This window comes from Oncorhynchus keta, chromosome 17, assembly GCF_023373465.1.
Source record: "Oncorhynchus keta strain PuntledgeMale-10-30-2019 chromosome 17, Oket_V2, whole genome shotgun sequence".
In the NCBI taxonomy this organism is placed as follows: Eukaryota; Metazoa; Chordata; class Actinopteri; order Salmoniformes; family Salmonidae; genus Oncorhynchus; species Oncorhynchus keta.
The window spans coordinates 5,415,097-5,428,858 of record NC_068437.1 but is presented as its reverse complement, the minus strand read 5'-3'; the positions used below and the strand labels follow the sequence as shown (position 1 = coordinate 5,428,858).

At 38.7% G+C, this 13,762-nt stretch overlaps 1 pseudogene; it reads left to right on the top strand.

Moving 5' to 3' along the window:
- Positions 1–13,257, top strand: part of LOC118396332 (protein unc-119 homolog A-like) — a 45,273-nt pseudogene extending 32,016 nt beyond the window's left edge.
- The last annotated feature ends 505 nt before the right edge of the window (positions 13,258–13,762 follow it).

Sequence of the window (13,762 nt, the reverse complement as noted above, 5' to 3'; positions counted from 1 at the left end):
ACACACACAGGGGTCTGATTGGCCTATTATGACGAGTGTTACCTTTGAGTGTTGTCTGTCTGTCTGTCTGTCTGTCTGTCTGTCTGTCTGTCTGTCTGTCTGTCTGTCTGTCTGTCTGTCTGTCTGTCTGTCTGTCTGTCCATAGATAAAGCAGGAGATAAAAGCGTCATTGATACAAACGCCGGGAGGTTTGTCCGCTACCAGTTCACCCCCGCCTTCCTCCGGCTAAGACAAGTAGGCGCCACGTAAGTCTAACCCATTAACTCACAAAGAGGTCTGTAACCCTAATCCCCATTTTACACAGAAGTCTAACCCTAACCCTCAATGTACACAAAAGTCTAAACCTAACCCTCAATTTACACTGAAGTCTAACTCTAACTCTAGAATAAAGGACACATTTTAATCCCAAGGAAATTGCCTTTCCCCCCCACTCTTTCTGCCTTTATCTCACCATCCTTTCCCTCTCTCAGTGTTGAGTTCACCGTAGGAGACATGCCCATAGAGAACTTCCGGATGATTGAGAGGCACTACTTCAGAGAGAAGCTGCTCAAAAGCTTTGACTTTGAGTTTGGCTTCTGTATGCCCAGTAGCAAGAACACTTGCGAACACATCTATGAGTTCCCCCCTCTGTCTGAGGATATCAGTGAGTACACACACACACACACACACACACACACAGCAAGATAGAGAGAGGCCTGGGAAATGTGCTGACAGACAGTAGTTGTGTCCGAATACCCATACTTGGATATTAATCATTATTATTAATTAAGAATTATGTTTAATAGTATGCAACATTTCCAAAATCGAGCATACTTTAAATGCCTGGATGTCATTCATTTCGGCTTTGACAACAGCTGATCAATTGGATATATGGGGATGTGCTACCGAAATCAATGAATAGCAGGAAACAATGCAATTGCACATGACACATTCTCAGTATGCAAAAATAGAATTATAGTTAAAGTATGTACATTTTCAAAAATCGAGTATGGTATAAATGCCAGGATGTTATACTCATTTTGGATCTTCGTCTAGTAGAATTCGATGCACACTTTTCCACAATACATTGGAAGAGGGGGCTGCGAGTGATAGGACATAGTTCTCTTCAAGTAGCCAAACAACAAATGTAAGTAGTTTTGTTCTCCTTAACATGATCACAGGTATTGCATCGTAGCCTACTTGAAAACAGAAGTCTATATGTGTTTTGTTTTACCCAAAGTGGATTTCTGTTTTCTCATTGAAAAGTGTTTCTGGTTTTCTTCATCAGAGCTTCAAATAGATTAAATTAAGATTGTTTTGGTCAGTGTTTACACACAATACCCCATGATGTCAAAGTAGTCTTTACATTTTTACAAATTAATTCCAAAAGAAAAGCTGAAATGTCTTGAGTCAGTAAGTAAGTAACCCTTTGTTATAGCAAGCCTAAATAAGTTCAGGAGTAAAACTGTGCTTAACAAGTCACGTAATAAGTTGCATGGACTCACTCTATGTGCAATAATAGTGTTTAACATGATTTTTGAATGACTACCTCATCGCTGTATCCCACACATACAATTATCTGTAAGGTCCCTCAGTCAAGCAGTTAATTTTAAGCACAGATTCAATTACAAGGACTTGGGAGGTTTCCCAATGCCTCGTAAATAAGGGCACCTATTGGTAGATTGGTAAAAATGAAAAAATGACATTTAAGTTATTAATTACACTTTAGATGGTGTATCAATATACCCAGTCACTACAAAGATATAGGTGTCCTTCCTAACTAAGTTGCCGAAGAGGAAGGAAAACACTCAGGGTTTTCACCATGATGCCAGTGGTGACTTGGCTGTGATCCAATACAACACATCACTGAGTATCACTCTCTATATTTTCAAGCATAGTGGTGGCTGCATCATGTTATAATGGGTATATAATCGTTAAGGACTGGGGAGTTTTTCAGGATAAAAATAATCCTAGAGGAAATCTGGTTTAGTCTGCTTTTCACCACACTGGGAAAAGAATTCACCTTTCAGCTGAACAATAACCTTAAACACGAGGCCAAATCTACACTGGAGATGCTTACTAAGAAGACAGTGAACGCTCCTGAGTGGCCGTCTTTTGATCTTCTTGAAAAATCTTCTTGAAAATCTATGGCAAGACCTGAAAATGGTTGTCTAGCAATGATCAACAACCGATTTGACAGAGCTTGAAGAATTGTTTAAATAATAATGGGAAAATGTTGCACAGTCCAGGTGTGGAAAGCTCTTAGAAATGTACCCAGAAAGACTCTGTAATCGCTGCCAAAGGTGCTTCTACAAACTATTGACTCAGGGGTGTGAAAATTCAGATGTTTGATTGCAAATACAGAGGGATTCGAAAAGAGAACACAGAAGGCTGTGTAATCTCCGAATTACATCTTCAAACTAAGGGCAACCATCCGTGACAGATAGGGAGAAAGATCTGATCATTCTTATGGCATTGTGCACATGGTCAATGTGAACCAGAGTGACTTGATACAAAGGGGCCAAGCAAGCTGCACAAACTAAATAGAAATGACACATGATGTCTTATTCAATGAAAGGGGTTGCAGTCTGGCGTGAATCATTCATCCATGTATATGGGTAAGAGTCTAGCTACATTTTCAGATATTAGAAGTTTCTCATTTTGTCAGAAAGTTGTTTTTGTTGCAAGTTAAAATGTACTGTTATCTAACTAACATTGAACCTAGTTGGTTAGCTTAGCTACCTGCAGATTCATACTACATAATGTCATGCATGGTGTATAGCTATGACAATTCATTTCTATTGCTAATGTATGAGGATTATGGTTCATTGTTTAGCTAGCAAGCTAGTAGCATGTCTAAACAAAAGACTCCACTTCGCCAGATGTGAACAATCAAGTTAACCAGGTGTACAGTCATGGCCAAAAGTTTTGAGAATGACACAAATATTCATTTTCACAAAGTTTGCTGCTTCAGTGTCTTTAGATATTTTTGTCAGATGTTACTATGGAATACTGAAGTATAATTACAAGCATTTCATAAGTGTCAAAGGCTTTTTTTTACAATTACATGACGTTGATGCAAAGAGTCAATATTTGCAGTGTTGACCCTTCTTTTTCAAGACCTCTGCAATCTGCCTTGGCATCCTGTCAATTAACTTCTGGGCCACATCCTGACTGATGGCAGCCATTCTTGCATAATCAACGCTTGGAGTTTGTCAGAATTTGTGGGTTTTTGTTTGTCCACCCGCCCCTTGAGGATTGACAACAAGTTCTCAATGGGATTAAGGTCTGGGGAGTTTCCTGGCCATGGACCCAAAATATCAATGTTTTGTTCCCCGAGCCACTTAGTTATCACTTTTTCCTTATGGCAAGGTGCTCCATCATGCTGGAAACGGCATTGTTCTTCACCAAACTGTTCCTGGATGGTTGGGAGAAGTTGCTCTCAGAGGATGTGTTGGTACCATTCTTTATTCCTGGCTGTGTTCTTAGTCAAAATTGTGAGTGAACCCACTTCTCACTGGCTGAGAAGCAACCCCACACATGAACGGTCTCAGGATGCTTTACTGTTAGCATGACACAGGACTGATGGTAGCGCTCACCTTGTCTTCTCCGGACAAGCTTTTTTCTGCATGTCCCAAACAATTGGAAAAGTGATTCATCAGAGAAAATGACTTTACCCCAGTCCTCAGCAATCCAATCTCTGTACCTTTTGCAGAATATCAGTCTGTCCCTGATGTTTTTTATGGAGAGAAGTGGCTTCTTTGCTGCCCTTCTTGACACCAGGCCATCCTCCAAAAGTCTTCGCCTCACTGTGCGTGCAGATGCACTCACACCTGCCTGCTGCCATTCCTGAGCAAGCTCTGTACTGGTGGGGCCTCGATCCCAAACCTGAATCAACTTTCTTGCTGGACTTTCTTGGGTGCCCTGGTGCCTTCTTCACAACAATTGAACCGCTCTCCTTGAAGTTTTTGGTGATCCGATTAATGGTTGATTTAGGTGCAATCTTACTGGCAGTAATATCCTTGCCTGTGAAGCCCTTTTTGTGCAAAGCAATGATGATGGCACATGTTTCCTTGCAGGTAACCATGGTTGACAGAGGAAGAACAACGATTCCAAGCACCAACCTCCTTTTGAAGCTTCCAGTCTGTTATTCGAACTCAATCAGCATGACAGAGTGATCTCCAGCCTTGTCCTCAGCAACCCTCACACCTGTGTTAACAAGAGAATCACTGACATGATGTCAGCTGGTCCTTTTGTGGCAGGGCTGAAATGCAGTGGAAATATTTTTGGGGAATTTAGTTCATTTGCATTGGCAAAGAGGGACTTTGCAATTAATTGCAATTCAACTGATCACTCTTCATAACGTTCTGGAGTATATGCACTGTTGTTTGGTTAGCTGTGCTTCTGTAGCGGAGTAAAGCGCACATCCGATGAGTTTGCAAATCAAGTGGCCACTTATTTATTGTAATATCATTTTTTTTGTAGTTTTTAGAGTTGAATATGTTGGGGGAATACTTTCTGAAGGCACTGTATAACACTATTCCTATTCTGTTCAGAGTTGTAAAAATGTAAATGTAATTGGATATTAGCTATTATCTAAGCTATACTGACATATGGAGTTGTTTTAAGATGGTCATACTATGGATTATTTAGCTATTTGATTTGGAGTTTTAAGATCTTAGGATATGTAGAAAAATGATTTGATAAAATATTGATTTTGGCCTTTACTACTAACACCATTAGAAACGCATCGAATAACACATTCATAAACGGCAAAAAAAGACAGTCAAAAAATACATCATAATAAACTATTTTGGAAATGTCTGTTCTAAATGTAGGAGATGTAAAAAAATAAATAAAATAAAAATCATTGTTTTTAACCAGTACCGGTAACCTTCAGATGAGAACACCATCATGTTCATTAGAGTCTCCCCTTTTCACAGTGGGGTCCCATTAGTTTGTAACCCAAACGGTTCGGACGCTACCAAACAGAAGTTGGCACATTGACGGTACTGACTTCAGCCGAGTCTCCTGACACTTGTGGGGGCCGTAGAGCAAAATGGTGAACACCATTGTGTTTGTGAGAGTCCCCCCTTGTGTTCCGCGCATTAGGGTGCTAGTGTCTGGGAATGAGATTAGGTGTAGTGTGACTAACATGACTTCACTTTAGAGCATGTGCTATCCTTCAGCACAACATGTCACCCATTATTAAGGACATTATTGAGGACATGTTTATATCATATTCGACATAGTGGGTTATGTCACATTTGACATGGGTGATTATGTCACACAATTATGCCACATTTATGATACTAATACTTATTTTCCACCATAATTTGCAAATAAATTCATTAAAAGTCCTACAATGTGATTTTCTGGATTCTTTTTCTCATTTTGTCTGTCATAGTTGAAATGTACCTATGATGAAAATTACAGGCCTCTCATCTTTTTAAGTGGGAGAACTTGCACAATTGGTGGCTGACTAAATACTTTTTTTTTGCCCCACTGTATTTTTACCCATCTACCAATAGGTGTCCATCTTTGTGAGACATTGGAAAACCTCCTTGGTCTTTGTGGTTGAACCTGTGTTTTAAATTCACTGCTCGACTGAGGGACCTTATAGATAATTGTGTGGGGTACAGAGATGAGGTAGTCATTCAAAAAATCACATTCAACTCTATTAATTGCACACAGAGTGAGTACATAAACTTATTACGTTACTTCTTAAGCACATTTTCCCTCCTGAACTTATTTAAGCTTGCCATAACAAAAGCGTTGAATACTTATTGACACAAGACATTTCAGCTTTTCCTTTTTTATTATTTTGTAAGCATGTCTAATAACATAATTCCACTTTGGACATTGAGGGTTACTGTGTGTCGGCCATTGGAACAAAATCTAACTTGAATCCATTTTAAATGCAGACTGTAACACAACAAGACGTGGAAAAGTAAAGGGGTGTGAATACTTTCTGACGGCACTGTGTAACTATTCCTATTCTATTAAGAGTTTAGAGAGAAAATCTAATTGGATATTAGCTATTATCCAGGCTGGTTAATGAGAAGTTTGTTGAATTTGAAGAAAAAAAAACACCCTCACTTGGCCCGGCCCCGCCCCACCTTCTCAGCCAGTCCATTGTGGGCATGGCATACTGCATGCTTCTTATTGAACAGTATGTGCTATATAGTATGCAGCGATGAGGCCAAATTATGCAGTTTAAGTATGTAGTACGCTAGTATGGGTATTCGGACACAGCCACAGTGTTGTTATATGGTGATTTTGATCTGTTTGGTAATTAAAAACCCAATAATGTTGTTGGTCCATCAGACCCGCGAACATTGGGTGAACAAAAACACGAACACCACACAAGGGTTACATATATTTTAAATTGCTAACATGCATTGGTCAAAACTGAAGTCACATTGTCAAAACTCTTCACACAGTCAGCGAAACAGAACTGTATGTGGAAAAACGGTGAATCATTTTTCATTGCTTTCACAGAAAATACATTCAATGACCACATTCTCCGAAATCCATGACCTCTTTTCTCATTCATACTCCACCACCTACTAAACTATATATGCAGCACATGTTTTCAAATGCCAACACACTGTTTCCAAAACGGTTAAAAACACATTGAAAACAAAATGATGGCAAATGTTGTGCATTTCTGCAGTAACCAGATTGAAACATAGAAAATCTCAGAAGAATATTTAATCGTTCCAAACACAGCTGATTGCAATTTCATCTGATAGCCTACCCAAGTCTTAGTCTTGTTACCAAACAGACAAAAGAGGAATGATTTTGTTTGGAAACATGGATCAAGGAAGACAGGCAGGTGGTGGGGAAAGAAGAGTGGCAGGGAGAGGGAGAATGCGTGGATTACAAACGAGAGGAAGACCAAGAGCAGTGGTCTCTGACGAGATAAGGGCCACAATTATTGACCATGTTGTAAACCATGGTCTCTCTTCGAGAGAGGCCGGTTTAAGGGTCCAGCCAAATCTGCAGTGTTCAACAGTTGCATCTATAGTACGAATTTTCCGCCAAACAACTGGTGAGATGTGCATCCTTCAATGACAATTGAACTACATACTACAGTACAATACAGTATGTTCACATTTTTGTTCAGTATGTTCACCCCCGCTAAACACCAGTCTCAACATCAACAGTGAAGAGGTGACTCCGGGATGCTGGGCTTCTAGGCAGAGTTAAACATTTTAAAAAGCCATATATCAGACTGGCCAATAAAAATAAAAGATTAAATGGGCAAAAGAACACAGACACTGGACAGAGGAACTCTGCCTCTTCAATGTTAACATTGAGACTGGTGTTTTGCGGGTTCTATTTAATGAAGCTGCAAGTTGAGGACTTGCGAGGCGTCTGTTTATCAAACTAGACACTCTAATGTACTTGTCCCCTCGTTCAGTTGTGCACCAGGGCCTCCCATTCCTCTTTTTATTCTGGTTAGAGCCATTTTGTGCTGTTCTGTGAAGGGAGTAGTACATGGCATTGTACCAGATCTTCAGTTTCTTGGCAATTTCTCACATGGAATAGCCTTCATTTCTCAGGACAAGAATAGACTGACGAGTTTCAGAAGAAAGTTCTTTGTTTCTAGCCATTTTGAGCCTGTAATTGAAGCCTCAGATACTCAACAAGTTATTTGAATGGACCAAAAAAATATTTTCTTTAAAAATCAAGGATATTTCTAAGTAAGTGAGAAGGTGTTATTCTTATTCTATAATGAAATACTAATTTATGTGAAAAATAATTCACACTTCAAAGAGAAAACATAATTTATGTAATGCTCCCTGTTGTTAGTGTTTTTTAGGTCAGTGTGTTATGAGTGACAATGTATGCTTTCTGAGTGAGAATTGTTGCCGGTGTTAGGGTCGAACGAGCTTATTTTGAGAAATGGACAGTATGAAGTGTTTTGGTGGTTTGAGTGAGTTTTGGAGGTGAGATTAATTGTTCGGCCAAGATGCGTGTTGGTAATGCAGACTGTGTGAACAGTTTTGAAAAAGTGGCTTCAGTATTGAACAATGGTTGTTAGCAATTTAAAAAAACGAATATATATCATGTGTTGTGTCTCTGTTGCTCCCTGCAGTGCGAGAGATGATCCTGCACCCGTACAAGACACAGTCCGACAGTTTCTACTTTGTGGACAACAAGCTGGTGATGCACAACAAGGCAGACTACTCCTACAGTGGCGGCCCATAGAGGATGGAGGACCAACCAGGCTCTTGCAGACAGACAGACAGACAGACAGACAGACAGACAGAGGGACCATGTTACTCAGTGTTAACAACCTACTGATCCCATGCTCTCATCCTCCCTCTCAGCCCTATGGAAAAGCTACAGAAACACCACTGAACAGGCCCAACTCGAACCCAGTTGCTGTGTGTGTGTGTGTGTGTGTGTGTGTGTGTGTGTGTGTGTGTGTGTGTGTGTGTGTGTGTGTGTGTGTGTGTGTGTGTGTGTGTGTGTGTGTGTGTGTGTGTGTGTGTGTGTGTGTGTGTGTGTGTGTGTGTGTGTGTGTGTGTGTGTGTGTGTGTGTGGCTTGTCTGGGAACACTTGCACCAACACACAAAGTGACAGAGGTAATAACACCAGCAAGTTTCTGTATAGGACCAGTAGAGGCTAAAGAAGAAACGTACGTGTGTGTATATAAAACGTCTCTGTATATTTGTTCTGTGGGTGTGTGTATGATTGTGTGTACAAGTCTGTATTTTTGTTATGACTGTGTGTGTGTGCGCATGCATGTGTATCTGTCAGTGTGTACAACATGTGAGTCTAAAACTTAAATGAGTTAACTGATTTTGAAAAGTGTTTCAGTTATACTCTTCGTCCATCACTATAACTCAGTTTTACTGCATAATATCATATGACTGGTAAAATATACATAGATTTGACATCACATATCATGGTAAATATACATGTACATTTCACTTATATTTTATGTTTATCAACAATAGGGAATTTTTATGGAACTTTATGGACAGAGGACTTTCCAAATACAGTTCAAACTAGTTCATTTGGTATAGTGCCTTCAGAAAATATTCACAACCCTTGACCTTTTCCACATTTTATTATGTTACAGCCTAAATTTTAAATGGATTGAATTGAGATTTTGTGTCACACACAATACCCCATAATGTCAAAGTGGAATTATGTTGTTAGAAATTTTTTACAAATGAATAACCCTTTTGTTATGGCAAGCCCAAATATGTTCAGGAGTAAAAAATGTCTTAACAAGTCACATAAGTTGCATGGACTCTTTGTGCAATAATTATTTAACATGATATTGTAATGACTACCTCATCTCTGTACCCCACACATACAATTATCTGTAAGGTCCCTCAGTCGAGCAGTGAATTTCAACCACAAAGACCAGGGAGGTTTTCCAATGCCTCGCAAATAAGGGCACCTATTGGTAGATGGATAAAAAATACAAAAACCAGATATTGAATATTCATTTCAGCATGGTGAAGTTATTAATTACACATCAGATGGTGTATTTTTTTTTACCTTTATTTACTAGGCAAGTCAGTTAAGAACAAATTCTTATTTTCAATGACAGCCTAGGAACAATGGGTAAACTGACTTGTTCAGGTGCTGAATGACAGATTTTTTTTTTTACCTTGTCAGCTTGGTGATTTGAGCTTGCAACCTTTCAGTTGTTAGTCCAACACTCTAACCACTAGGCTACCTGCCATCCTGCCCCATGTATCAATAAACCCAGCCACTAAAAAGATACAGGCTTCCTTCCCAACTCAGTTGCCGGAGAGGATAGAAACTGCTGACCCGGGATTGCCCCATGAGGCCAATGGTGACTTTAAAAAAGTTACAGTTAATGGCTGTGATAGGAGAAAAGGATGGATCAACAACATTGTAGTTACTCCACAATACTAACCTAATTGACAGAGTTAAAAGAAGGATGCCTGTACAGAATATAAATATTCCAAAATATGCATCTTGTTTGCAACAAGGCACTAAAGTAATTCTGCAAAAAATGTGGCAACTCAATTAACTTTTTGTCATGAATACAAAGCATTATGTTTGGGGCAAATTCAATACAACACATTACTGAGTACCACTCTCCATATTTTCAAGCATAGTGGTGGCTGTATCATGTTATGGGTATACTTGTAATCATTAAGGACTGGAGAGTTTTTCAGGGTTAAAAAGAACAGTCAAAATACTAGAGGAAAACCTGGTTCAGTCTGCTTTCCTCCAGACACTGAGAGATTAATTCACCTTTCAGGAGGACAACAACCTAAAACACAAGGCCAAATATACACTAGAGTTGCTTACCAAGATGACATTGAATGTTCCAGAGTGGCCTAGTTATATTTTTGACTTAAATCGACTTGAAAATCTATGGCAAGACTTGAAAATGGTTATGTAGTAATGATCATCAACCAACTTGACAGAGCTTGAAGAATTTGTGCAAATATTGTACAATCAAATCAAAATCAAACGTATTTATATAGCCCTTCGTACATCAGCTGATATCTCAAAGTGCTGTACAGAAACCCAGCCTAAAACCCCAAACAGCAAGCAATGCAGGTGTAGAAGCACGAGGTTTGCAGAGCTCTTGGAGACTTAACTAAAAAGATACAGCTGTAATCACTGCCAGGTGATTCTAACATGTATTGACTAAGTGGTGTGAATACTTATGTAAATTAGATAGTTCTGTTTTTCTTTCCAATAAATTTGCTAACATTTCTAAAAACATGTTTTCCCTTTGTCATTATAGGGTATTGTGTGTAGATGGGTGAGAGAGAAAAATATTGAATTCATTTTGAATTCAGGCTGAAACTCAACAAAATGTGGAATAAGACAAGGGGTATGAAAACTTTCTGAAGTCACTATATGAGATAGCCAATAGATTAGTAGTGTATCCATTCAAAACAAAATGATTATATTTACTAAAACTTTGGTCACACCTACTCATTCCAGGGTTTTCCTATATTTTTCCTATTTTCTACATTGGTGAATATTAGCGAAGACATCAAAACTATTAAATAACACATGTAGTAACTAAGTGTTAAACAAATCAAAATGCATTTTATATTTGAGATTGTTCAAAGTAGCCACCCTTTGTCTTGATGACAGCTCTGCATACTTTTGGTATTCTCTCAACCAGCTTCATGAGGTAGTGACCTGTGCATTGTTAAAAGTTAAACGTTCATTGGTGGAATTTTGTGTTGTGTTGTGACAAAGTATGGGTGGTATACAGAAGATAGCCCTATTTGGTAAAAGACCAAGTCCATATTATGGAAAGAACAGCTCAAATAAGCAAAGAGAACTGACAATCCATCATTACTTTAAGACATGAAGGTCAGTCAATGCGGAAAATATCTTTAAAAGTTTATTCAACTGCAGTCGCAAAAAACATCAAGTACTATGATGAAATTGGCTCTCATGAGGACCGACACAGGAAAGGAAGACCCAGAGTTACTTCTGCTGCAGAGGACAAGTTCATTAGAGATACCAGCCTCAGAAATTGCAGCCCAAATAAAAGCTTCACAGAGTTCAAGTAACAGACACATCTCAACATCAACTGTTCAGAGGAGACTGCGGGAATCAGGCCTTTATAGTCAAATTGCTGCCAAGATACCACTACTAAAGGACACCAATAAGAAGAAGAGACTTGCTTGCGCCAAGAAACACGAGCAATGGACATTAGACCGATGGAAATCTGACCTTTGGTCTGATGAATCCAAATTTGAGATTTTTGGTTCCAACCGCCATGTTTTTGTGGGACGCAGAGTAGGTGAACAGATGATCTCTGCATGTGTGGTTCCCACCGTGAAGCATGGAGGAGGAAGTGTGACGGTGTGGAGGTGCTATGCTGGTGACAATGTCTGTGATTTATTTACAATTCAAGGCACACTTGAATGGCTACCACAGGATTCTGCAGCGATACGCCATCCCATCTGGTTTGTACTTAGTGGGACTATCATTTGTTTTTCAACACAACAATGACCCAACACATCTACAGGCTGTGTAAGGGCTATTTGACCAAGAATGAGAGAGATGGAGTGCTGCATCAGATGACCTGGCCTCCACAATCACCCGACCTCAAAACAAATGAGATGGTTTGGGATGAGTTGCTCAGCATATGTTGGACCTTCTTCAAGACTGTTGGAAAAGCACTTCAGGTGAAGCTGGTTGAGAGAATGCCAAGAGTGTGCAAAGCTGTCATCGAGGCAAAGGGTGGCTACTTTGAAGAATCTAAAATCAATTTTGATTTGTTTAACACTTTTTTGGTTGCTACATGATTCCATAAGTTATTTTTCATAGTTTATGTGTTCACTATTAGTCTACAATGTAGAAAATAGTAAAAATAAAGAAAAACACTTGAATGAGTAGGTGTGTCCAAACTTTTGACTGGTACTGTATATCAAGTATTTTGCACTGTTCCTTAGCAATCATTTAAAGCACAACACCTTAGTTTATCCATTGTCATCATGGGAGAAAAACTAACATTTTATAACGTTACTATACCAGCAGACCTGTCCAGTCAGTCTTTGTTTTCACACATTTGTGTTAGGTTCTGTAAATGTTACAACTGTGTTATTGTCAGCACTATGAAATTGGGGCTAGTTCAGGGTTTTTCTTTCAGGTAATTTAGAAAATAATTTTGAGAATGTTCAGACGTTTCTTTGTTATGAAACATATTGCAAAACGATTCATATGTAGCAAATATACTGGATACTTTTCTCCCTCTTTCTTTGTCTTTCATTCTTTGCACGTATCATCTGAGTTCCTCTTACTCTCTTTTTTGTCTTTCCCACATCTCTCCATCCCTCCCTCTCACTCTCTCCCACTGTCCCGACACATCCATCTCGGTCTCTCACGTTTCCCTCCTCTCTTTCTATCAGAGACACATTCCAGTGAGTTAAGCAGCATACAGGTGTCATGTTCCCCAGTAAGATCAAATGGATGAACTGGAATGACCATGTTAGTCAAACAAGTTCAACAGATTTTGTGATTCATTCATGATTTAGAAAATGAACTGATAAATATGTCATGTTTTTGACCATTCTATTGACAGTCTGGGTGAATCAAAAATAAATAAAGTTTTATGTGAATTTTTTAAATAAGAAATCACTTTTTATTTGAAAGAATTATTACAGGATTTGTGTGTGCGTGCATGTGTGTGCATGCGCACATGTGTGTATAGTGTATCTATATTTGTAGCTGCTGCTGAAGTTGAAAGTAAAAGTTATGTGCCATGTCTGCACAGATTCTCTAGATACAGTACATTACCTGTAGATACAGTAAATAAATGTTATGTAAACATCTCTGAGCAAAGAGCAGAATTTGCAGTTTAAAAATAAACAAAAGCATGAATGGTATATTATATAAAACATACTTTTTTGATTTTTTTTTTTTGACAGGGACAACCCAGCAAACCAAAATTGGTTCTGTGAAAGTTCGCAAAAAATAGTTCTCATAACACAAAATCTGTTTGCTTGCAAGAACATTCCCAGAACGTTGCTCTCACGTTTTGTAGTGGCAGTATGTTCTAAAAACATTACTTGTGTTATTACTTTACCTGGAAACCCAATGACAACATCTGTGATGGTTATCACAACATTTGAGTGAATTTTAGGAGAATATTCCCAAATATATTTCATTTAAACATTTTCTGAAAAACAACAACGTTTTGATATCAAAAACATTAATGTCAGAACTAATGTTCTGGGACTGTTCCCAGTTTTCTGGGAATGCAAATCAATCAATATTTCTGTAAATGTGCCAGATTTAGACTTCT